At 39.1% G+C, this 27,697-nt stretch overlaps 1 long non-coding RNA gene across 1 annotated transcript in view; it reads left to right on the top strand.

Annotated features, from left to right (window-relative positions):
• LOC139734767 (uncharacterized) overlaps window positions 1-22,051 on the top strand; it is a 121,040-nt gene extending 98,989 nt beyond the window's left edge. The window contains exon 3 of the long non-coding RNA XR_011711173.1: window positions 21,961-22,051. This is a non-coding gene — a long non-coding RNA (uncharacterized lncRNA). The remainder of the gene's footprint in view (window positions 1-21,960) is intronic.
• Window positions 22,052-27,697: the final 5,646 nt, after the last annotated feature.

Raw genomic sequence — 27,697 nt, 5'->3', positions numbered from 1 at the left:
AGCCAATCGAGTGGCACACGAAGATACCAGCAGTCAGCGTGGAGCAGCATTTCCACAACAATTTGCGCGGCCGAGTCATGTTCGGGCCGCCAATAGAAACTCGGGTTGCAAATTATGTGCGACAAATTGATCATGAGGAAATGTTCCGCTCCTCCGTGGGCTCATTTACCCATGGGTGAGCAGTTTGAACTGACAGGCTGGTCTACAAGTCTTCAAGGGACTCCCACGAGACAGTTTATTTCATTTTTTTTTCTTCCCCACCTCACTCTCTCTCCCCCCCTCTGTCTTTCCTTCTCCTTATCCTGGCCTGTCACGTCACTCCTGAGCCGGTTAGCTCCTCCCCGCTGTCGAGCAGTGCGTGCGAATCCCAAGGTCGGTATGAACTTGCCCGGTCAATCCCTGAACGATAGCGCATGAGTGGACATCAATTGGTAATGCGCATTACCTGGTAGTGTGCCTTCGGCCGGAGCTCCTAGTCTCGTTCCCCGAGACCTGACCACTATCGCTGGAGAATGGATGCTTCCTTTCCCTGAAGTCATGTAGAGATGTAGTCTCATTCATGTCTGGAGACTGTAGATGCGTATACAGCATGTTGAGATATTTGCTGGTTATGTAAGACACATAATTGAGTGAATTCACAAATCAGATAGGGAGGAGCCACACCAGTATATAAAAGAACACAACTTAAAAGAGCCATGTTGAGTTAGTCAATATTTTAGGTGTTTTATTCTATTATTTATCTTTTAGGCCTGCTCATGTATGTGGCAGTGACACCACAGTTAGGAGCTGTCATCATACTCGCGATGTGGAGAGATCATCGTTTTCACTATTCACAATTATATGATGTTTTGACCATCTCGGATGCAATAGCCTGACAGATTTCAAGGAAGACATTATATCAAGACTACCTTATGTTCTTCTCCATGACGTCTTGGTAGTCGCACCGATCTACGGCGACAATGACAATTCGATTGAAATAAATTGAGCCGGAATGGCTGTCCAATGCCATTAGTGTGGGATTCGCATTCAACAGGTGGGCAAGTTGGTCTTCAGAATCTAAATAATGAGCTGACATGTTCACTGTTTGGATGTTGTAAAGTCTTCCGTACAATAGGAGCTGAATGTGGAGACGTACCTCAAAGTGTTTGAAATCAAAGTTCTTATAAAATGTTTCTTTTCAACTTGTTCAGGATTTTTATCCTTAACTATCCAATGCATTGCATATCAAAGTCTGCAGATGGTACTGACAGTGTTAACTTGTTGAGGATGAGCTGATTTTACTACAACACACGTTTCCCATAGACACCTGCCTGAGTATATGTATTCTGGACTGGTCTTCAGTGGGTTAAATGTTCTCTTTTGCTGGTAATGAAAAAAAAGTAGAACAAAAGTTAAGATTGCAACTGATTGACAAATTGCCCCACATCACGTAAATCGGGCAATTTGTCAATCAGTTACAATGAAAACCTCGACAGAAGAATTTGACGAATTTGAATAAAAGTTAAGATGCTGTCCCATCCCTCCCTCCAAAGGTGTACAAATCTGGTGATCAAACAGGCTGTATATCAATGAAAGCAACATGGCCTCTTGTAGCTTGGAAGAGTAAAAATGGACGGGTGGATGACAGCAGGGAAGCGGAAATTGTAACTCTGTGTCTCCGAGTGTTGTGTCGCGGTAGCCATTTAGCCATAAGCTGACCACAAATTATTACTTTAGTTTATCCCAGGGAAAAATCAATGGAGAAAGAAGGAGTGTGTTGGGAGTCATCCGTTACAGGCATGAATGGCCCAGACCCACTTCTTGTTTGTCTCCCTCTCTGTCTGTCTGTCTGTCTGCCTGTCTCTCTCTCTCTCTCTTTATGTTTCTGGTTGTCTCTCTCTCTCTCTCTCTCTCTCTCTCTCTCTCTGCTGGAAGGAGAACAGGCAGCAGTGGTTAGTGAATGTTAATTGCTATCCAGTATTGCACGTTTGTTCCCTATTATCACATTACGGTTTCAAAATCACAGCAGGAGAGAACGCAAACTCTACTTCTGTAATGTGACGGCGGGTTTCTCAGCTAAGCATCCACAATGCTGCTGATTAATATGAATTTCTGTTCTTGGAGGGGCTTGATTCGGGGAGGGGGGTAGTGGGGTGGGGAGAGGGAAGAGAAGGTGGACTGAGGGAGAAAGAATGCTGTCTCTTGCTTTTTTGTCTTTCCTCGTTTTTCCTCCCGATCCTTCCAAGCTGAAAGTTTCCCTCCGATTTCCCCCGTCTTCATGGCTGATCAACCGTTTGCAGGGTTGACTACGCTCACATTTTTCACGTTTATCTGTCTTGCGCAGCACCTCGAATAATTATGAACTTGATGTCTCCATCACGCCTGGAAGCGAGCGCTCCCCCCGTAATGTTCTGTTGCTCTTTGCGCCACCGTTGGTTATGTGTGTCCTTGCCGTACTGTCATGCGTATGTGCAACGTCCCTTTGATTTCTCTCTCTGATAAAGGCCATTGAAATGCGATATTGATCATGGCATAAACTTTGGCGAACAGGCGAGGCAAAACTAGAAGAGAGAAGGGGGAAAAAAAAGGAAGAAAAATGCAAAGGTCACTGGAGTCACGTCTAGGATGTGCTGCATTAAACAGAATTCATCTTCTTTGGGATTTCATAGAATACTTTTTTTTCCTCCCCCCCCCCCCCATCACTTGTTGCAGGTTTTTTTTTTTTGTGAGCATAGAAATTCAAGCAACAGAGTAGAATCTCCAAACTCATGAAGACACAAAGATGTCTGTGTCATGTGGTCTCAGACACTCAAATAAGCTAGCATCATTCATATTTCACCGTCAAGGCCTCTGACTTTATACCATTGTCATCGCTTGAAAAAGGAAAGGGGGAAAAAAAAAGGTTTATAGGTCTTTTTTTTGTATATCCTTCTCCCATAAAATGTCATCAGCAGATATGTGTCATAACTTTGATTTGACTTGGGTGCGACGAGGAAGAAAATGGGTCTTTTGTTTGCCCGTATTCGATTTTCGAGGGAGGTTGTCATTGAACATTTGCAAAATTGAGTTGCTGCTTTATTATCAATAAAGGTCATGGATACGGATGTATTCAATTTTGCATTTGAGAACTGCTATGACAGAACACATCTGTTTGTGTTTACACCTTTTAAGTTTAACCCTGAAGTCCTAAGGAGTATTTTATTCCAAGACTACAGTTGCTGATTGCGATTTCGACGTATGTGTACTTCCTTGAATAGTAACAGGAGCAATAATACAATTATACATCAAACAAGTGGTGTGTGGTGTGGGGAGCAATTACAGAATTAATGCATTGCAAAGCTTAAGGGGGTTTTCATGTCTGATTATGGTTAATTTTTCAACCTCCTATATTTTATGTGGATTATATTTTCTGTACATCAATCTTCTTGGGATTACACTTTCTGTATGATGACATTTGGAACTACAATTAATCATCCAATTTTCATACACAAACGTGAAACATACTAGTTTTGATGTTAACTTTGTCACACTGTTTGTATGTGCAAACACAAACAAAAGTAGTTTTAAAGAAGTTTCATAAGTGTCGTAGAGAAGTTTGAAAACAAAGGATGTTTAATTTCCCTCTGAACATGTCGTCATTAGTTATATAATTGTTTGTAGGATCCATATTGCCTCTACACGAGTCATATTGCCCCTACACCAGTCATATTGCCCCTACACCAGCCATATTGCCCCTGCACCAGCCATATTGCCCCTACACCAGTCATATTGCCCCTACACCAGTGTAAGAAAAAACAGAAGAAGAAAAGAAATCATAACATCTGCATAGCATCAAGCTCAAGCAAAAAGTGCAAAGGCAGTAACTCTGTATTTGGATATATTTCAGTTTTGTTTGTTTGTTTGTTTTTTGTTTTTTACATGCAAAAAGGGGGGGGGGGGCAAACATAAACTCCAATAGAAATGTCTCCTTGCCTTCAGTGGCATCTACAAGTAGCTTGCTTCCTATACCAAAATTGGTATACCATAGACGTTAAAATGAGTAGTGAATGCATTGTAGAATGTTTTGCTGAACATGTCGTGCAAAAGGAGCGTGTACCGGAGAGGGAGACGGCTTTCTTGCATCTTGATTGTGTCTTTTCCTCTCCCTTTTGATGTGGTTTTAAAGAAATAAGGAGGCATGTTTTAAAAAGAGTGACAAAAGAGCAAGAAATTATGTTTTTCCCCTCGTGTGTGTGTGTGTGTTTTCCACGTGTGGCTCAGATGCGGTGGCCTTTGAAACAAAACTGAAATGTACTTGGAAGGCAGGGGAGGGAGAAGTTGGTGGCGAGAGGGAGAGAGCGTGTGAGCCGTAGCTTGAATGCCTGTCCATGCATAAACAGGGGCGTTTTGCCTTGACATTTTGTCCAAAAGAGAGTGTCTCACCAAGACTGCCTTGTAAAGCAGCAGGGCAGCTCTGTTCCTCCCAGCGACTGCTCACAGCTATTCAGCCCCCCCCCCAAAAAACTCTTTTCGTATTTAGGAGAAGCCCCGGCTTCCTCTGTTTAGATTGCTGCCGCTTTGAGCCAATTACACGCAGCTCAGCCATCGTTGACGTGCCATTGTCCAAATCTTTCAGGTTCACAACTCGTCCCCCTCCCCCTCCCTGTTCCTTCCTTTGCCAGCTAAATGCTCCAATGTTTTCGCCCGCTTGGGATTTGTAATTTTGATGGGGGCGTGAGAAGGGGATAATGACCAGAGATGAAGAGAATGACCCCACGAGGTGAAGCAGTATGTGGGACTAAGGGGGGAGGGGGAGGCTTGGCTGATTCAAAGTCGGCTTGCACTGACTAAACAAGGAGAAGAGGGTTGGTTTAGTTGAGAGCAAGAATTGAGCAATTTGTTTGGACAGATGTACATGTATATTGGCTCTCATCAAAAACTCTATTCACTCAGCTAGACAGGATGATTCACATTGATTTGGTTGTAAGCCAGTGTTGATGGAAGAAGTCTGAGAAAAGTCATGGAAATTTGCTGAAGTCAAACTAATATGACATGTCCGAGGGGACAAGAAAATTGTTTGAATAGAAGAAAATCAGAAAAAGAAAAGAATAAAAAAACATCAAAACTATTCCCTGCCTTCTTTGCGAAGACGTTATGAATAATTGAATTAAAACAAAAGAAAACCGACCAATGTAAGGGAAAATTTTGAAATAGAAAGCTTCAGAAAATGGATGGATAGCTTCTTAAAAGTATCGTCGTCATCAGTGTCATCACAGCGTTGTTGCTCCTGCATACAAAGCTTCGTAGATGATTTATTTTGGGTTTTTTTAGCAGATTTTGTCCTTTGCTGTATGGAATGATGATGCACTAGATGTATCGCAAAACTGCAGCCATCATTACGTGTTAAAATAAGGGTCATTTGTCTTTTGTACCATAATGAGGACAATGTAAAAATGATCTTCTCACTGTAACCAAGTAAATATATATATACTTTTCCTAGTAGGCTGACATTAAACTAAAATGAACTTATTGCAGATGCTGGTGCAGGTATTGCTGCGACAAGCAGAAATGGTTTCAAACCTAATACCCCCATCTCACTAGGAAGGCGATCATGGCAACTATGGGGATCTGTGAAGAATTTACAAATCGTGGTGCAATTACTATTCATCTCCATTTTTTGCCCGCAAGGCGATTACACTACGGTTTATCCATGCTCAACGTGCACTGAAGGCGATAGTGCCACGATTGTACTACAACTCTGCCACGTGGTTGCCACTTTCCCAGGCTGATGAGATGTGCTGCTTCTGCAATCATACTCATCATATTGCGATATTTGTACACTTATCAAGACCTCGCCATAAACAACAGTGGAACATGTACATTTGGAGTGGCTGTGATACGTTAATCATCCTACGATCTCAAGCGATTGGGGTATAAATTGGGTTTAATACATGATTGAATTTCTTCAGTCAGATGTCAGTGTCAAACCAACAAGGATTTGCATAATATGGTTCACCCCTATACCTTAGCATTCTAGAACAACACCAGTTGAACCTAATGTGAAATTAGACTGTCAATTTTAAGTCATCCATTCTATTAAAAGACCATGGGTTAGATATATTTATACTAAAGAACCGGCCTACGAGCAAACTACAAATCGTATCGGACATTGAGCCAATTTTATGAAGATATTGGCAATGGATGCAACTTATGCCACTTGCATTGTGTAGCAATGGTGAATGAAAAACAAACGATTTGATAAACAGAGGAGGTTCATACTACGTGTTCTTGGAGAAAGGAGTATTTTATGCTATTCTCCATTTCCACCTTCCTTGTCTGGTGCATCAAGTTCTTTCGTTCATGATCGGTTCCTGTTGCGTGAATACTGTAAAAGTGGAAATTTTCGTGGGCGATGGGGGCGGCTTTCAATGCGCTTGGGTGACGCTTTACGCGTTGCTACTGCATTAGAGCTTCGAATATGTCGCTTCTAATATGCTTGTGAGCTGATTGTGATATGCTCTAAAACTACCGCGCTCTTGCTACGGAAGTTTTGGGACATGTTCAAAACTTTGTGGCAACCATGGCGATGGGGATGACCCTCCATGCTTCTGAAATGCTGAAGATGCGATGGCGAAGATTTAAAGTGTTCAAGCCACGATATGATACTCTTTGTCGATTTTTTAGGATCATAGCGGAATCGCTGTCTGTTGAGATGGGGGTACAAGGTTGAACCAATTTATTTAGTTAGTTATTTTTTCTGCTTACCTTTTTCAATCATAAAAGTGAAACATTGCTCTAACTAAAATCATTGTAAGCAGTAAATGTGATGGCAAGATTAAGAATCTTGTGGCATCTCTAATTTTAGCCAGTTTGATGCAGAATATGACATTTATTTGATAATTTGATTCCACTTAAATATGTTGATCTGGAGGGCTTGTGAAGAAGGATACTATCTCCATCTCTTTGTTCTCTCTTATTTTTCTCTGTGTTTTCCCACTCTCTGTGGGGAGTAGGGTTTTAGAAACCCTGTCAGATAAATGCCAAGAATGCCATTCAGGTTTTATTGACTCTATTAAGACCCCGCACATTTCTGAGGATGGCAAAACTGTTTGATCATTTTGAAGGCCAGTGAGGGTGTGACATAGTTTCATCTTGTGTCTTCGAAGCACTGAAGTATTGTCTTTTCTCCCAACATGGCCCCTTCATATGCTAGCTAATTTGACAGAATCATTGACTATTAGGAAGGAAGACGTATCCGTTGTGCATGTCAAATGTCGTCATTTTGGACCAACTGAACTGACAGGCGATTAGCGTTGCAAATTGGTGATGAATAATGAAGCCCCCTGCATACCACAGTATTCAAAAACATTTTCCTCATAGGCAAGGCTTTGTGCAGGATAGAAAAATAGCCCTTCCTTCCCCTCTTTTGGTGGAAACTTTGGTCAGTTTGATGTCTTATGCATCGGGAAAAGAAAGACGGTATTAAATTGAGAATGAGGAAAAGGTCATGAGGAGACTGGCGCATCCATTTGGAAAAAGTAGATTACAAGGTTAATCAAAATTGGAGTAATGGGAAAGATGTGAAGTAGAGAAATGTATGCCATATGGGGAGGAAAGAAATGGAGTAATAAACAAGCTACTGACAGCATAGCATACAGTATCATGATATGTATGACAGAAGAATAGAAAGTCTATTTTTTTTGTATTCCTGTGTGTGTATCAGGATGGGGATGCCATAGCCATCGTATGTATTCGGAATGCACTTGGAGTCATGTTTGTGCTTCTTATATATGGCCCCTGCTCCCCAGTCACTATTAACCCCCCTATACCTCTCATATCCCCCATATTCCCCCCCCCCCCTCCCTCCATTTCGGCTCTGCAGAGTTTCATCACATTTGCCGAGGCAAATCATGTTACACCGCAGAGTAGTACCCCTCCACCGGGGGAGAACCGTTAGGTCCGGAAGAAACATTTTTTCGCATCTGGCCCTTCTGGAGTTCCTTTCGCCTTCCCCAATGATACAGATTGGATGCCACTCTGGCAAAGGAGAGAATGAGAAAGAATTCATAGCAATCATATCGAGAATGGATTCTGCTCACTTAGGGCATTCTCTGTAATTAGGGAGAGGGGCTATGTACAGAAATGCAAAGAAATCAAATTCCATTCCTCAGTTAGCATGGTGAGGTTGCATTATGGCGTCGTTACATTTCTAATTTCCTAATGCACTTTGAAATTAAATACATTAAGTGGCCCGCTAGAAGGAAGACGCGAAGGGAGCCATGGCTAAGATTTGTCCTGTCTCTCGCAACGTGCACAGTCCCACATGTTACTTCTACATGCGGAGTCTGTTCTAGTTGATTTCCTCTTTCTTTTTCTTTTTTTGTTGTCAGGCGAGTGCATTTCTATGTGACTGCGGCAGGCTACGACCAGCTGAACATGGGGTGCTGAACCGAATGCAATCACAGTTTGGCCCCATGCATAGCAAACACCGAATTATAAATGACTTCGCAAACGGTGCTGATTTAGCCCCATCTTTTTACGTTTTGCCTTTGGCTTGTCTGGGTTTCCGGAAAATGTGCTTTATTGCAGACATTACTCAGAATGCATATATACATAGCATTGTCTCAGTGAATGCTAATAGCTGTGACGATTATGTAGGATCCATTAAGATACAGCTGTGATTATGGCTAAAAATGTTGATGATCACATTATTGTATGAAAGTAGATTAATGTTTGTTCACCCTAATACTTGATCAAAAATTGGAATTTTAAAAAAAGATTCTGTTTTTGTAAAATAGATTGCTGTTTCTCAAATGGCCATTGAGTTAAGTTTGAGAAACAAATTCCATGGTATTCTTGCTTATTCATTCAGGGCAAATGGCTGAGGTATCAAAAGACAAAGTGGTCCTAATAAAAGATGGGACCAACCTTTTGTTGGGACCTCTTTGTTTTGCTTTGCTTTTGAATAGCTCAACCATTTCATAACCGATTTTCATCAAGCAAACTTTAAGTTCCTCTTAGAATTGTATACTCTCTAATATTTCATGTAAGTGGTTTCTTATTATCGTGCAAAAAGTTAAAATGTGAATCCGCATGTATACCATCCCTTTAAATCTAGACAAAATCAAAATCTTCAAAAAAAAAGTATATTTGGCAATTTGCCAATTTGAGCCAAACATCAATGGTATCATATGTTGCAGATTTCAGAATAAGAAATTTAACTCTCAAAATACTTTTGAAGCTTCTGCGACAGAAGCAATCGTGGAAACAACGACGGCTCCAATGAAAGATAACTTTTTTTGCTCTACCTTGTGAAAGACCAACTTAACAGTGAGTAGTAAGAAATATGATGAGATGTAGCACCAAACCACTTTAACTTTTTCTGATGGGTCAAATTAATGGGCTGCATGGTTAACCAAAGTACAAATTAGACCCAGCATTAGGGAATAATAGTGATTAGTTTTCAAAATTCTAGTCCTTGAAAAAGAAGTGTTTTTATAAAAAGAACTGTTTTTTATACTCTAGCTTGTGTATCTAATTGCCCTGATAAGATGATAAATGTTATCATTGAGTTCTGCACTGAAAGGCATATTTTACCATTTGCAGACGAAATAAAAACCCAGCATCAATGCTTCAAAATAGTTCCGAAATGTGAGGTAGGGATAGAAACAACCAATGTAAAAATTTTGAATTAGTATAATCAATATTAAGTATTGTTAAATTCACAAAATGTAAACAATGGTTATACTTAAAATGTTTCCAGACTAAACCGTCTACAGTTACGGTTTATTGAGAACAATAGTGATATCTCCATATATTTTAGGTGCTACTGCACAATTCTTATATGGGACGATGTTTTGCGATACAACTGACCTACACATATTCCTCAAATGTGATATCTTCAACATTTTTTAAAATCACTGCTCCCAAAGGTAAACAGGACCTTTAATTAGGTGATACGCTATCAGCGTATCACCTATTGTGATTGTCAAAATCTCTCTTTATTTCTTTTTATTCTTCTTTCTTTCTGGACAATTTTGTGTCATCAATATCTCAAGAATGACATTACGGAATAACATAACATTTTCAGGGAACATGTCTCATGACAAAATCTAGCCACAATAAGGTTTTCATGACAGTAACATATCTATGACGTCATCTAGGCGCCATTTTGTGATTTTCGGACCATGTTACATGATCGATCATAACTTCATAACTAAAGGTCATTTCTGTATCATTTTCGGTGGACATTAAGTTCAGGTCACGCTCTATCTTACATTTTAATGCTAATTACCTAGGACATTATTACGCGCGCGTACGCGTGCGTCAAACTTTTAAAAGGCTCAAAACAACTTACCAATGGGAAATCTCGAAGTTTCAGAATATTTTAAGCGTTTCGCGCGTTCGCGTCCGGCACATTTTCGCGCGTAAGCAAAATGGAAATGCACATTTTTTGACAGATTTGGATTCCTGATACATTAAGCAACAATATCCCTTGATTTCCGATCAATTTTGACCTATAACAAAGGAATGCGTTGGCGTCAAAGTTGAAATTTCGTGTGCGCGTCTATGTGCAAATATAGCGAAAAACATGTCTTTGTTTATTTCGCCATAGCTCTTTAAAACGTCTGGTTACCCTATGTTTTTATTGCATATTACAAAAACATATGAATTGGAAATAACGTTTCAAGTATCAATATCTCCATGAATACATTATGACGTCATCATATCATCATCTGAAATCAAAAAAGTGGAATTAATTTTTTTAAGGCACTGTTTCTGACATTCATTTGCTCGTATCTCTGTTGTTTAAGCTCAATATTATCCTAAATTCAGATATGTTGTACTTTGAACATTTGCCTTTCAAGTCCATGTCATAGTTTTGAAATTTGATGACGTCATCATGCTTTAAATTGTGTTTAAAGGTAAAGACGCAAAATCGGACAAGTTTACGTGTTATGTCTATGGGAGGTGATTTTTTTAGAAACCATGCATTGACTTGACAACGTTTAAGCACCTTTATCTCAGCTGATTTTGCTTCATTTCCTCTGAAACTTAAGTATGTTGTAGCTGTGACAATAAGCTGCAGTAATCATGCATTTTATTCTTTGAAATCTCCTCAAGAGGTTGACAATTTTGCAATTTAAAACTGAAAATGAGAATGGAATGCGGACGAAATGATTCCTGATTCATCTTTCACGTACATAACTTTAATTCCTCTAATTTTCTCGTCGAGACGTATGGCCGATTGGTTAGAGGCGTCGTCTCAGAAACGTGAGGTTGCACACGTACGGGTTCGATCCTCACAAGAGCACGAAAGAAAATAATTATTTTTTTAAAACTTTTTTTTCTTCAATGGAGTACTACACCTTCGTCCATGTAGAAATCACGTTTGCATGTAAACACACCTATACGCACACACTCACACAGTATACCTTTGTTTTGCGTTGGAGACTGCATTACTTCGACTGCTGCAAAATTTTGCAGGCTGGGCTTTTCAAACTGATATAGTATATTGTATGAAAAAAATTTGTTCATATCAATTCAGTAACACAATGTAGTCGTGGTTACTTTGTGCTGATTTATACATGTAACAAGCTATACATTGTAAAAAAGGTATTTGCATTGTTCCTTTAAGTCAGTCTTCTGTATTGGTGATTATTTGTCGATTAGTGGTTTTTGTGGAGTTTCAGATAGTGATAAAAAGTATGGATGATAAGTGCAGCGATAATTCCTACAGTTAGTTCAAAGTTGTGTTACAGATGTTTGATACATTCATTTAGCATTGTGTGTGTGTATACGTGTGTATACAGGTTGGCCATATGACACATTCTAGACAATTAATCTTAATTAATTAGCAAACGTGATCAGCTATGGAACTGAATATGGTACTAATGTATGATGTTAATGATTCTAATTAAACTGTGACGAGTGTAAAGGGATAGCATAACTGTGTGTAAAAATAAGGCAATTATAAGGAAATTTTAGGGGAATTTGATAACCATGCCTATAATAATTTCATAGCGGTACTAATACCTGCCTCATGTTTGTGTGATGGCCTCGTCATGTCAATAGCAAACTGACAATGTACGATGTACGTGTTATACATTGAACAAATGTTTTTCAAGTCCATATCAATGTTTTCTAATTTGATGACGTCATCATGCTAGAAGTTGTGATTAAAGGCAAGATACCGAAATCAGCGAAGATTATACGTTTATGTCTATTGGAGGGGATTTTTGTTTCTTAACCATGCATTGCCTCGATAACGCTCGAGCGCCTTTACCTCACTTGATTTTGCTTCATTTCCTCTGAAACTTAAGTATGTTGTAGCTGAGACAATAAGCTGCAGTAATCATACATTTTATTATTTTTTTTGGATCTTCTCACCAGGTTGAGAATTTTGCAGCTTAAAACTGAAAATGAGAATGGAAGGTGGACGAAACGATTCCTGAGTCATCTTTCAGATATAAGCTTACGTTCCTCATATTTTCCCGTCGAGACGTATGACTGAGAGGTTAAAGGCGACGTCTCAGAGACGTAAGGTTGCACTCGTGCGGGTTCGAACCCCATAAGAGCATGAAACAAAATACTTATCTATTTTACTTTTTTTCTTCAATGGTGTATTACACATTCGTCCATGTAGAAATCACGTTCGTATATAAACGCACCTATATACAGCCACACACCCACACACACAATCACTCTGTTTTGTGTTGGAGACCACATTGCGTAGACTGCTGCAAACTTCTGCAGGCTGGGTTTTTCAAACCGATCATAGTATGTAATGACGACGACGTAGGAGTTGTACTTTGAACAATTGTCTTTCAAGTCCATGTCATTGTTTTGTACTTTGATGACGTCATCACACTGAAAATTGTGATTAAAGGCAAGGTATCAAAACCAGCCGATTATAGGTTGCATGTCTGCGGGACGTATTTTTCCCGAGTTGCCAGAAATGGCCTAGCGACATCAATTGTTACAAGGCCGTATTTCCATCTAGCAATGCAATACATGTTCATGCGGCCAAGTTTGTTGAGTGGTCATTGACTCTTCCCCTGTTATATCTATACATTGTTTTGGGTTTTTTTTGTCTTAACATTTTCGTGGATGTCCCGTGCCCGAGTGGTTAGAGAAACGGTTTCACATGCAGGTTCAATATAACTTCAAGGTGCCTATATCACTTCTTTTCTTTGTCGATCACAGATGACCGACATCTGATGACCCCAAGCGTATCACCTAACTCGTCCTCAGTGTGACGAGTTTTCATATCTCGTTTGTCTTAAGATTTGCCTATGTGTTCCCGGGGAACAAGTGTTTGAACAAAGCAAAATCACCTTTTGAAGAGCAGTAATTCAGTGAATCCTTCCTCCTCCTCCTCCTCCCTCCCCAACCCCCCCCCCCCCCAAAAAAAAATGTAATTGTTCATCGTGATTTGGTAAAGAATCCTTCAGGAAAATCCCAAAACTGATAAAACCCATCATGCTTGGGTGAGCACTTAGATGCGCAGGATTTTATCCTGCACAAAGGTCAGTTGAAGAAACTGCTGACTAAAAGTGAGCAAGTCCATTGTCACCAAAGACACCATACAAATTGTTCAGCCATTGATTCACTTCTTGTGTTCAACAGAAAGAGCGATCAGGCAGATTTTTCCATCTTTTTTTTTTTTCATTTCCGTAGGATTAGAAGGAGCTTGTAACCATATGAATAGTACCAGGAAAAAAAAAAAAGGAAGAAATTTATATTTGGCCTTTATGGCCGGCTGTGTCATTGTCAAGTTCATTTAAAAGTGGAGCAAGTTGATTTATGTGCCCGGTGTTGATTGTAGTAGACATAACTTTTATGGCAGTACATGGCATCATTACAGATGTGTCAAGGACATCAGGATAGTAGCCAGTAGGTGGGAAGAGAGAGAGAGAGAAAAAAAAAAAAGAAATTGGGAAGGAAGGACAAAGAGATGAATAAAGGGAGAGTGGAGAAGAGCATTGACATTTTATGACCAGTTCAAGAATGTTTGCTGTAGAGGAGTTGATTGTTGGCAATCGCCTCCTCAAGCCAACTTCTGCACACATTTTCATGCTGTAAATCTGCTGGCACCATGTTTTTTTTTTGTGTGTGTGCGTTTGTTTTTGTTTTTTTCCAGGTGCTTTTTAATTTGCCCCAGCTGCAGATTGAAGGTACACATAAAAAAAAAAAGGAATAATATGGCCTTCCCCTCTCTCTCTTGTTGTTTCTCTCCTTGAATTTTTGCAGGTCAAGTCTGGTTCACAATACCCTTAAAAAAGTCAGCAGTTAGTGTGAGATCTAGTAAATATGTCATATTTTGCTGAAAATTCAGAATGTACTTAAAAGAAGAAATTTAGAAATATCTTTTTTTTTAATACCAAAGCTGTGAACAAGAATGAAGGATTAAGAAGTAATGTGAGAGATGTTGAAGGTAATCTTTTCTCTATTATGGCAACTGGAATGTTGTTCTATCATGTCATGTCCTGTGACAGTCAAATGATTTGAAGTTTGTAAACATTAAGATGGGAACAGATTTTTATGACATGGTCAGATGTTTGAGAAATTCGCAACAGGATTCCTTCATGAGGCCCATTTACACTTGCTTGGAAAAATTGCGATTTTTCTAAAATCGCGACATTTGGGTGTAAGTTGCTACGCAACTACACCCAAACGCCCTCGAAACATCGCTAGAAAAATCGCCAGCCGGAGTGCGATTTTTTGAAACATCGCGAAGTTTGAGGCGAAGTTAGCGAGTGTAAACCCAAGCTGCAGAAATATCGCGATTTTTCATCACGTGACTTTCGGTATCGGATTGCACCGGGAGTTTACGCGGGCTCCTGATCCCTCTTTGGAACGTGTAGAGAGTACGTCGGTCACTGGCCAGAGAACTAGTACACACGGTATATACAACTGTGTACAGGTCTAAACGGCCGATCCTCGATCGGCTCGTGGTCTGTCACCTCCCTCTCCCTGATGAAACTAGTACGTGAAAACTACTACTAAGTATAGTAGCAAACCTGAAGTTCTCCAACCACGTATCATCACCCCATGACGACTTAACAAAATAATGTTCTCCCAGAAAATGCGTTGATTCAGATTGTGGGAGTGCCCGTACGTACTGCTCTCGATATACCAGGTACATTGTTTGTGGAATACAGGAGTACGTAACAAGTGTGAGTTCTTGCTGTCGCCTGATAAAATAATAACCAGTCCTAACTTCCTAGTCCTACTTCTCACTTTCGTCATATCGGCAAAATTTCATGATCCTCCTGAATGCTGCTGTAGATGAAGTTTTACACACCTACTTCGTATGTGATCTAATATAGCAAGCTCTATAGTTTTACCGTAAGTAAACAGTCGCGAGAAGCACAAATTTATGTGTGCATTGCACTGATAAAAAGCCCTGGCTCAACATTCCAACCAGCGAGAATAGCGCGCGCTTCCACTCAGCTACCGTGTTCAAAAGAGGTAAATTACGCATGCGCACTACCGACCAAAAAATCGCGATGTTTCGTGAAGCTCAAACTTCGCATGCTTTTGCGCAAGTGTAAACGGTGGACCAAAATATCGCGATTTTAAAAATCGCGATGTTAGTAAGTGTAAATGCGGCTATGAAGTATAATTGCAAGGGAAAAGAAGCAAACCAATCAGACGTATAGCAAACAGTATGTCAGCTCAACCCACCGTTAGGCCCATCCACACACAAGTGTTTTTGGTTTTTGTATCGCAGTGGAAAAAACAATTCTATTTGCTACCATTCACACATGGCAAAAAAAAAAATGCTTCCAATGCAAGCAAACCAATTTTAATCTGTGAACTGCGCATATTGTATAGACAGTGACCAGGACGTGAGCCTGAGCACAGTAGTAGTGTGCTTCCGTAGTGTGGCAAGATGCATCATGGGATTAGAAAGTCGAGAGGTTTCTTCATGTGCCATTCATATTGCATGAGGCGAATTATTGGAAAGGTCTTGAAAAAATCAAGATGGAGTGATTTTCACATTGCGATGCAGATTGTGATACTTTATGATTATTTTGTTTAAACACAAAAATTAATGGTTGTTGCACTGCACAGCAAAAATATACTTTGAAAAAATGTCAAATTTTGGGTGCATGTAAACTGGGCTTATAGGTATGGATTTGCAGCAATTCTTTAAAAGTGTTGCTGTGATTATTCTTTCCTGATATTATGTTATATTATGATATTAGAAGAGAGAGAAAAAAATTGGGCCCCTGTACAACAAATAATTTGCCTGATATTATTGAAGCCTCTTTGCACTGTCTCTTACCCTCAAGGTATATTTTAAATAAGCCTGAGGTGCTGTATTTTTCCACCTTGGCCACAAAATTAATGTTGAGATAGACATGGCACCGAGATAGCAATGTACCATCTGACCTCTTTAGTTGTGGCAAAGGTCATTCTCCCGGATCATCCCAATCAAGCGTCAGCAACTGATCTTCCAGGAACTAAATATACTTTCGGCTCACTGTTGGTGGTACTCGATTGCACTTAGTTTTCCTGCTAAACATGGTGACATAATTGTGAAATTTGAGCTGGAGAGTGTCATGTTGATCGCCTCCTACAAATGTTAAGAGCAGTGGAGCTCCATGTATCAAAATTGACTGCCAATTTTGACCGAGAATACTCGGGCAGGTGTCTACTGGAAATGCGTATTGTAGCATAATCAGTCCATCCTCAATTGGTTGGAAAGACGCTGACATCAAGTAATAAAATCTGGAAATTTTATGCATTTATGCTTCTTTATAAAGCCCTCTCATTGCTCAGTTTACACAGTCAAGTTATCATATTCTTTTTTTTTATAGAGGGGTTGTTTTCGTCCATGAAGAAGATAGAATTGGGAAAATGATCCTTACATGTCTCTCAATTCCGCATGATCACAGTTTTACTCCATATAGGGGCCATCCCTCATCATTCACAAACAGGGTTGCCAGCATAGAATGCTTGCCCATTAAAATGTATCATGTGACTTGCAAGGGACCTAGTTCTTTACCGAGGTGAATTTAGATATCACTCAGTCTTCCTTGTAATTTGAGTCTAGTATGGTAATGGCCACAGGATGTGTGCATATTTAGCCTCATCAAGGATGAATTGTACCTAGTAGATGTGTTAGACACCTTTTTTCTAGACTAGTACCTACCTTTGGGAATGTACCTCGAGATGAACATCTATGTTTAGTTTTCGTAAATATGCAATATATTTTGGCTTTTTTAAGATACTCAGTATTTTTATTGTTTGTAAGCATGTGGATGTGACGTTTTATATGCAAGTAATTTGTATCCAGTACCACACACAGTGCTATACCACACGCAGTGCTAAGAATTCCAATAGCAGTCATGTAACCACTAAAATGACAGTCAGTAAAAATATTGAGAGAACTCAACCTACCCAAAAGGACAAGAATGCAAGCTTACCATCCTTCTTTTAAAACTCTTTGTTGTTGTTGTTGCAACTACATCTTTATCACAGCTTTGCAGAAATTATTCTTAAAGGGTGTGTACAGTTCTGGTCGAGGTGAAGATTTAGCTTTTAACGTTTTGTGAGATATTCAGAAACCACTCTATGAGATGTCAAAGAGCATGCAGTTCTAAGGGGTATCAAAAGTTTATTCGATGAAAATCGGTTTTGAAATGGCTGAGATATCAAAAAACAAGGTGAAACAAAGAGATACTAATAAAGTTGGGGCATGTCGTCTTTAATTATTAGCACTTTTTTGGATATCTCAGCCATTTGAAAAACAATTTTCATCAAATAAACGTTGAATCCTTCTTAAAATTACATGCTCTTTCATTTTTCATAAGAGACTTTTCATTATCTCACTTAGGAATGTTCAAAACATAAATCCCTACCTCAACCAGTACTGTACAGTCCCTTTAAAGGACAAGTTTACCTTCATTTATGGATGGAGTGAGAGAATGCAGCAATATCAGTAGAACTCATCAGTGAAAGTTTAATGAAAATTGGACAATCCGTTCAAAATTTTTGAATTTTGAAAGTTTCAATGCTGCCATCGCTAGATGAGAAGACTACTGCAGCTTGTGATGTCACATGCGTAGAACAGTATAAAGAAATATGAAGATAATTCAACATATTTTCATTTGTCTCGCATAACAAAAGAGTATTATAACTTGCCTCTTTCAGAAGGCAGGAGAAATAATATTGACCTCAATATATGTCAGTAGTGAGTCGAGGGGATGTGTACTTTTTTTCTAAATATGAAATTTTGTAGAATTTTCTTTATATTCTTTATATCATTCTATGCATGTGATATCATATACTGTGGTAGTCTTCTCATCTAGCAGTGACTGCAGAAACTGTAAAAATTCATAACTTTTGAATGATCTGTCCAATTTTCCTCAAACTTTCACTAATGTGTTCTACTAATATTGCTGCAGTTTTACAATCCACATTTATATGAAGATGGACTTATCCTTTAACCGATAACTGTCCTACACAAACAATGTATTGTTTGTTCTCTTGCTTGTTTCCTGTCCTGCATGGTCTTTATGACTAGCATACTTCCTTGATTTATAACTAGCTGTTTTGAGACAATTTGTCATTTTGAAGGAGATTTCTCACTTTGGGTGGACAGGTCTCTGAAGAGTGACCATTAACTGCCCATCCATCTACTTGTCCTTGACCCTAGTTGACCAAAGTAGATGTAGTGGACAGTGAGCTGTCCCCATCATAACATTGTCTCCTCTCTATTCAGGGGTTTGCATGTCCAGCAGGTTCTTGGCCCTGGACCAGTACTCAAAGCTTAGTGGCCGTAATCCATTAATCCCTCAGGGCTCATTAAAATGATAATCCTTATAATGACATTCATTAGTAGGGAAGCTATGGGGATAGTGAAGCCAAGGGAATGTACAAAGGTAGTTGCCTTCACAGTATAAATACCAGATGAATAGATCGGTTTATCTGTCGCTGAGGTTGATGATGCTTTTTATGGATTCTACTGATAATGATGAAATGTGCTCTGTTTATTGTTTGTTGTTTGTTTGTGTTTGGAAAATATTTATGTGTGTGTATGTGTGGGTGTGTATCACCAAGGAGGTTCGAGAAATACAGTCACAACAGTCTTATTCGCTTTGATCCCATGCTCAAAGCTGCCACTCAAAAATATTTGAAGTATGTATCAAACTGGATCTGCCCCCCCCCCCCCCCCCCCCATAGGAAGAAAATGAATTCACGTCTCATTGCATAATGACCAGCCACTGTCTAAGGAAGATAAGATATGTCTTTTATGATGGTAATTACTTTTCGCTATCCCTACTTACAAACGATGGGCGGTAGACAATGGTAAAGGCACGGGGGTGCGCGAATAGAAATTGCTCAAATATTGCTGAAATAGATGTCAAAATTACTCGACTGTACGTGTCTGTATGCTAATCTGACATTAATTTATAAAGAACTATACTTGAAGATGATACCATATTAGTTTCATTTGGCAGAAGTAATCACAAAAGTGATAAAACCGGCTTTCCATGAGGGTAAAATTTCAAACACTTTCACAAAATACAGCTCAGATTTACACTTTTGCACATATTTTCGAATGGAATGGACTTTTGTTTTATATGCTTTATCATTAGGTGAAATTTTATTGCATTTGATATATAAACGAGCAGCATATACCCGATATTATGTTAGCGTTAAAAGTGAATCTTCAGATTGCTCAGAAAGATGGCGGCTTCAAGCATCGAAATCAAAGGCACAAATGCACCTGTGGAATTCTTTTGTCCATCCATAAAAAACTGACAGCTGATTGAATAATTATAGTCAGTTGTAACTCCATCTCTCGAACCTCCTTGGTATCACATAGACTCAGAGGTCAGTATGTATGTAAAAGAAAAAATCATGCAGATGAGCGGTGGCTTTCAAAGAGTGCGATATTTGGAGTGGGTCAGGAGCCACTAAAAAGATGTCTATAGTGTGATGTTTGCATGAGGAGTCATACCCACAAAGCTGTGCTATGAATTACTTTCTAGTCCTGACTAGCTACCCACTTTCCATCCCCCCTCCCCACCAGAAAACAAAAGACAACCCCCACCCCACCCCAAAATAAGAAAAGGAGGAAAATGCTTAGGGTGTTGGTGCAGGACCACTGGGCAACATGCAATTTGATCAGTCTATTTGGAACCATTGTGTGTACTTAGTGAGATTAACTGTTCACAGTTATGTAAACAACCACCAGGGGGGCCTCTGGTGGACCTGTTGAGGTCAATGACTGGTCAAGAGTCCTTTGTTGTCCAGTGGGCCTGGCCAAGGGTTTGAAATGGATCAGGGAGGTGTGATGAAGAGCTATTTCATTTGTGGTCACTTGAACTGCAAGCAGAATATACCCGGGAGAAGAAGCTGTGAAGAAGGAAAGCAGTTGTGTCAGATCAGTGATATCAATAGCAGTGGTATCAAAAGCACCATTCTAGCTTTAAGTATGAAGAAAAGAACCTATCAAAGCCCACTGTGCAAACTTAAGCATGAATACATGTACATTGATAGATATTGGTTATTAGTTATTATGTGTGACTATGATGGTAGCTTTATGATGTCCTGAGGGAATACCATGCCTGTTGACCCTCTGGCACCCAGTTAGTCAAACTCTATATTGTTCTTTTCTTATTGATATATATTGATTGAATGTCATACAGTTGTCATTAATAATTCAGTCATTGTAATTCAGTTATATTTGTTTCTTTGTTTTTGTGAACTCAAACTGTCATCAAATACAGATCAATTCCATGTCTGTAACTAATTTTCCTTTTCAAAATATAATGATCTTTGTTCAAGCTTGTTTGCCATAGGTAGAGGGTGTGTGTGTGTGTGGGGGGGGGGGGGTGTAGGTTTGTTAACAAAATTTGATAGAAGCAGCAAATGAGCTACTTGATTGATTTGATTTGATTTGATTTGATTGTAATTGTTATTCCATTTGTAATATTACATATCTTTGTATAAAAGACATTTGCAAAATATCTCAAATTATCAGAAATATTCTAATTTTCTTTTTATTTGAAAAAAAAAAAGTATAAAGAAAATACGATCCTGGACAGGTAGAAAATACCAACACAGATCTGTTTGCAGCACAAGTAGAAAACTTGTATCACAGTCCCACTAACTCAGTATTCTTGTTGGTGGATCTATTTGTACATGCCTTGTCTTTTGCAGTTTGACTGATCCCAGTGACTAGGAATATGCATATTAACCATCAAGAACAAATTTCTGATGGGTTCTTTTGTTACACATTTCATACTCAAACTACGTATAATTGCACCTTTAGGTGCTATTAAAGGACAAGTTCACCTTCATAAACATAAGGATTGAGAGAATGTAGCAATATTAGTAGAACACATCAGTGAAAGTTTGAGGAAAATCAGACAATCCGTTCAAAAGTTATGAATTTTTGAAGTTTTTGTGCAGTAACCGCTGGATGAGAAGACTACTGCAGTGTATGTATAACTTAGATGTCACATGCGTACAACAATACAAGGAAAATATAAAGAGAATTTCACAAAATTCCATCTTTTGAAAAAAGTACACATTCCTCTGACTCGTTACCGACAAATGTTATGGGTAATATTGTTCCCCCTGCCTATAGAAAGAGGCAAGTCAAGTGCTCTTTTATTATGCAAAAAAAGTGAAAATATGTTGAATTTTCTTTTACATTTTCTTTATACTGTTGTACGCATATGACTCACAAGCTGTAGTAGTCTCCTCATCCAGCGGTTCCAACGCAAACATTTTAAAAATTCATAACTTTTGCATCGATTGTCCAATTTTCCTCAAACTTTCACTGATGTGTTCTACTATTATTGTTGCATTCTCTCAATCCTTATGTTTATGAAGGTGAACTTGTCCTTTAAGAGTTATGCATCATAAATTATGCTGTTGTTAATACTCTTCTGACAGCTCCAGTGTTTGCTAACTCAGGGGTCTAGTGTATGTTGCCTGTAATTTCACAATGCAATCTTTTTCTTCTCATTTCAGAATTTCAGTCCATGCAGTGTAATCAAGGCCCATATCCAGAGTTGTCTTCCATTGAATACAGATTTCTTCAGTGAACAAATGTTCCATTAAGTGATCACAGGTATGCCATTTACACTCCATTATTCTCTCTCTCTCTCTCTCTCTCTCTCTCTCTCTCTCTCTCTCTCTATGTAAATGATGTATTTCTTTACAATATTCCCCAATTGTGAAATCCTTAGCGCAGTATTGGTATTAAAAATGTATGTGTTGTAGTTTGAGAGAAACTGGCAGAATTAGTTGTGAATGATGAAGTATCAAATTATGCATTTATTTTCAATTGTATTGCCTATTGGTCTTGCAGAAAATGGATCAAACTGGGATGATATAAAGAAAACCAAAGAAATTGAAAATTCCGACAGAGACATAGATGTGAAAAACCAGTTGGACTATTTTCAGGGATCAAGTGAAGATAGTTTTCTGATGATTTCCTGAAACTATGCTGAGGATTTAGAACAATTGTTTACATATTTGTTGTGCGCACTATGTACCATTATGCAATTATGAAACCCATTCATTTCGTATGATTGTGAAATTCGTGTAATGTCAATTGAGAAAATGAGGAAGTGGGATATTGATGATATTACGCTTACATTACATGATAGAGTCAATTGTGTTTTACGTAACATACAAGATATTGGGTCATAGGACTTATTTATGTGGTCATGATTTTCTCATCAGTATGTTTGCAATTACTTGAATTGTCAGCAATTTGCTCCTTTTCAAGTGTGGATTTCAGTGCCAATTTTGTTGTTTTATATATGGTAAATCCTCATTTTGTTTACTTGCGTCTATGATGCCTGATTCGTAGTAAGTTTGAAATGTTTACAGTCATCTTGTTAAAGTACATGATACATTTTCAGTACTTGATAGAACATAGATATTAGACCATGTGACTGGTGTATACTGAAAAAGTGGAAATTTTTGCGCATTTCATGCAACCAGAAACTTGCGCAAAAATAAAAGCATGCAAGTATTTTTGCTTGCCATATATTACAGCAATTGATATCTTGATTCCGCCGGATTAAAAAAAGAGAAACTCATCTTACCTGGCAGAGCGCAGAAGATTACTCACACAAAAATATCCACTTTCAGTAAGTTATCTTAGTTGGTGGTATAATTTGTGGAAAAGATATTAGTCATAGTATTTCCTACATTGTCATGCCATTGACATATGATACTGGATTATGTCCAAACACCTTCATGACTGTGAATTGCATCCCTGCTGCCTATTGCTGCATTTGTTCATGTGTCCATTTATCCATGTATCCCTCTGTCCATCAACCTTTTTATCCTGGAGAGAATGGAAATAACACCAACAGTACTTTGTCGCCACAGCAACTCATGAATCAGAGGGGAGGCATTAGGTTTAAGGCAGAGTGGCCAAAAAACCACAGTTTACCAGAGCTAAACAAAGTCTTTCTCCGATTATTCAAGTCAGTTTTCTCGGAAAGAGTAGATGGGCAAAGCTGCTAGGATCCACGAAGATGAGGCCCGTGCAGTAAAGTGAAGTGGGAGTCGAGCGTATCTGTGTCATGTGTAATGTTTCACCACATAGCATGTGCAATAAGGATGTTATGGATCTAAATGTGATACTGGTTGTATTCGTTGCACAATATGTGTTTTCTTTAGCATTTTATCTTGAGTGTGTGTATGTGTAGTAATATGTATCTTCCCATGTAGGATTCACATTCAGAGACTCCTCCTATTCTATCAACCAGTATCTTTGCGATGTATGACGTAGGCCATTTTCTCGCCTTGCCTGTGGTGGCGAAATGAGATCAGATTTCACTGAATAGATTAGTGGTCGGAAGCCACAAGCATGAAATTTCAAAAAAATTTGCTCCGTTGTTGTACATTTGATGTACAGTCTACACATCCTATTGAAACAGCACTGTGACCATGTCATTGAACTTAGGGAAGGGATATTTATTCTCACTAGCGTTCTACCGCGGGATCCCGCAAATTTGCGGTAGGACGATTTGCCGAACGCGTAATACGCGCTGAACGTTTTTTTCCTCGCGCAGCGGCAGGGGAAAAAAATCGTGCGGAGGAACGTAGTAGGACGCTGATCGTCCTGCCGCGGTATGACGGGCATGATTCATTCTTCGTGTGCACGCAACTACGGGGAGATACTGAAGTGGTGCACGCACATCCTTTCCCCGTCGATCGGATCACTGTGGCACAACCTTCCTAACCTTTGATGCATGCACGATACACTCGTACACTGGCGCTGAAAATCTAGTTACATGTATCATGTTGTAGTGTATTTGGGCGGCTCGCGTGTTTCACGCTGGGTTAGTAACGGTGTTTTTCAATTTTTGAGTTCTCACGATCGTATTAATAAACATTATACACTATCTTTCGATCTCAACATCAGCAAAACTGCGTTTGACTTGTTTGCACTTTACGAATTCTTTGAGCTCTGTCACAGCACGATCATGACAAAGTTTTGTCAAATTCTTTCGAAATCACGCTCAGCAAAACTGCGTGTGATTTGTCTACAATTCTTTGGGCTCTCTCCAGCACGATCATGACATTTTTAATCTAATTTTATCTTTTTAATTGTTTTTGTTCGATCTCACTTTCAGGAAAATTGCGAGTAATTTTTTTTTTCTTTGAGTTTGTACAGTACGATCATGACATGTGAAGTAAACTTCAATCTATCACACACTTTCTCATACTAGTAGTAAAGATGGGCAAGCGTTTTGGAACAAGGAAAAAAAAAATGCTTGACCGAATCGGGCAAGCAAATTATTTTGAAGTCATCCTTTTCCCCCACATTTTTCCCAGAGCTCCAATATCAATAAACCCATAAAAATCGAGCATACGGAAGCCCTAAACTATATAACGACTGTCTAGCGCTGCTACGCAGTTTCTAACAACTTTCCAACACTTACTTTTCGATGAAACACGAACACTCGAGAGATCGCTATGATCGGAAGTACGAGTAGTTATACAATGTACTTGAATATTCCATTGCAATTTGTGTGTGAATAGTATTCCGTAGTGACAAAGCCCAATATTTTGGCAGTAAAAGTAGCCACCAGCAGAGGAAACTGCCGTTTTCTGCTCGCCGTAAGCTGTTTGCAGGTGAGTATAGGTGACCCCCCTTGTAAACAGCCATACAGTAACTGTTTGTGCACCACGTGTCTGTAGAGCACGCAGCGAATTCGGAGAAACAAAACAGAACGCAGTCACGTAGACAAAGTTGTGAACACCAACTTGACCAAGAAGCAAAACATGAAAAATCCCACGATGGCAAGGTGCCAGACTTTGGGAAGGGTGGGGCGGTAGAATAGAGAGCATTCAACAAAGGAAACCGCGCGCACTGGTGCATTCCTGGAGGTTATAAACAGTCTGGAGCCTGGGGGACCCGGGATGGACAGGTAAGGAAAGCAAGTCGAAGACCGAGGGCGAAGACCAGGATGTCAAACATTTAATACGATTCGTTATCACAGGCTATTTTTTCTTTTTCCTCTCATTTCTTGTCTATATGATCTTTCATTTATCGGTAAAAAGAAAAAACAGTAATTGATGTCAGGATTCAAATAACTTGTTTTTTTGTGTGCCTTATTTTCTTTTCTACTAAATTATATCTTACCTGAATTATCACCACTGATCGGGGAAAAAACAACAGTAACTGTTCGTTTCTCACAGTTCACAATCCGAAGTTTTTTATTTTGTTTTTTGTTTTTTTTTTATAAACAAAAAAAAAATTAAAGAGAGAAAAAAAAGTTTCGGTTTTCCGAAGGTTCGCTTTACCAAATATGAAAAAAGAAGAAGAAAAGTTAAGTAATTTTGAAGGTTTGTTGATTCGAAAGCGCAACACAATGTGTAATTCTGAAGATGCCGCAATCCCGAAACTAATCGCCATAAGTTTCGTACCACGCAGACCTATACATGAGAGTTCGTTCTAAGATTAACAAACTTTTTCTCAGATTTACAAACCCTGGGGATAGTGCCACATTAATATTCGTATTAACGAATCCTTACATTTTCTTTAACAAACATCTGGAGATTTTGCGTGTTTCAGATTCGAAATAACGGGGTCATCCTACGAGACCGACACCCACGACTCATACAGCCCACGAGTTCGACATTGAAAACAGGTCCATGAGTCATACAGGTCACGAGTCATAGAGCCCACGAGTTCGACGCTAGGCAAATGAAGTTCATGAGTTCGACACTCGGTAAAAACGGCTCACGAGTTCGACATAAATAAAAACAGCCCACGAGTTCGATGGATATACAACACGGGATTTAATGTGTCGGTCTCGTAGGCCTTTTTTGCTCACGTTAAATGGGTTATTCAAATACCGGTTATTGATTGGCTAAACACAGTCACGTGATGGAGGCACATTGGGTATGTTCGCCCATGGGCGGAACATTTTTGTAATGCTCTCCCATGGGAAAACATTTTCACGTAAGAAATGACAAACGATACCAAACGATTGAACGATCATATTTTTCACGCAATCGATAGGATAAATTTGCCTACTGAGTATTCCGTACAATGTTAAAATTAAAGCAGATGATAATGACCGATAATCGTAATGCGTACGAAAGTGTGATAATTTGACTAACCCATATAGGCCTAATCTAAAAGATGATGACTTTTGTCGTCGGGAACATGTACCAAACATTCCACCATCAGGGTTTGAAACACTATTTCGGGAGGCTGTAAGTTCCTCGACTTCGTCTCGGGACTTATAACCTCCCTCAATAGCATTTCAAACTCTTTGGATGGAACATTCGGTATGTTCCCTCCCCTGCCATGCAGTGGACATCATCACTATGTCGAACTCAGGGCTGTATGACTCGTGAGGTGTATGACTCCTGGACTGTATATTATGTAAATATGACTCGTGGGTGTCGGTATCGTGACGTAAATGCACCCGAAATAACGAAACATCAGAATTTCCTTTCAACGGAATAATGCACACCGTGCCTGAAAGAAATCAACCATTCTAAACCAAAAGATATGTGTACTTATTTGTTACGATTATATCTCCACGTTTTCTATACCTCCTTGTAAGGTATCACTCACTGCTATATGACTACTCCTCGATAAAAAGTAAACTATGTCGAACCATGTAGTTAACTTATCTTGCCTTAAAGATTAATTTGTCTTTTCTTGATTATCCCTAATAACCAGAATGTTCGATAATAAAAAAGAAATAAATATATAAAAAAATGAGAGGGAGAAAGGATCGAAGGTTCGTTCATTTGATAACGAAAATTGATTCGGTATACTGCAAGTTCGTTTATCAGAAAAAGTTTCGTACGACGTGATTCATTCTCTGATCAACGAATCTTGTTTCATTTCCAGAGAAACGAAACTTCGGAATAATGCCACAAGTCGGATAAACGAACCTTGTTGATTATTTTCGGATTGACAAACTTCTATAGTCGGCAGTGGGAATCTGCGTGTATCGGATTTGCAATAACGAACCATCGGCATAACGAACCTCCTTCTTCTTCTTCCTTTTTTTTTTTCGTCGGAAAATGAACACCACGCCTAGAAATCATCGATAGTGTCGAATAAGACTGAATGAAACTGATTTCTTATACTTCAAAGATTATTCTTTTCTGAACTTTCTCACAATGCCCGAATAAAAAGAGTGGTTTTAGAGCGTGTTGCTCTGAAAGTGCTTCATTCCAAAGGTTCGTGAATCCGAAAATGATGAATGATATGGCC

The sequence above is a fragment of the Diadema antillarum genome, unplaced genomic scaffold (assembly GCF_040938485.1).
Source record: "Diadema antillarum isolate AM-2024a unplaced genomic scaffold, OU_Dant_1.0 scf00000027, whole genome shotgun sequence".
In the NCBI taxonomy this organism is placed as follows: Eukaryota; Metazoa; Echinodermata; class Echinoidea; order Diadematoida; family Diadematidae; genus Diadema; species Diadema antillarum.
This window is presented reverse-complemented; position numbering and strand designations above follow the sequence as displayed.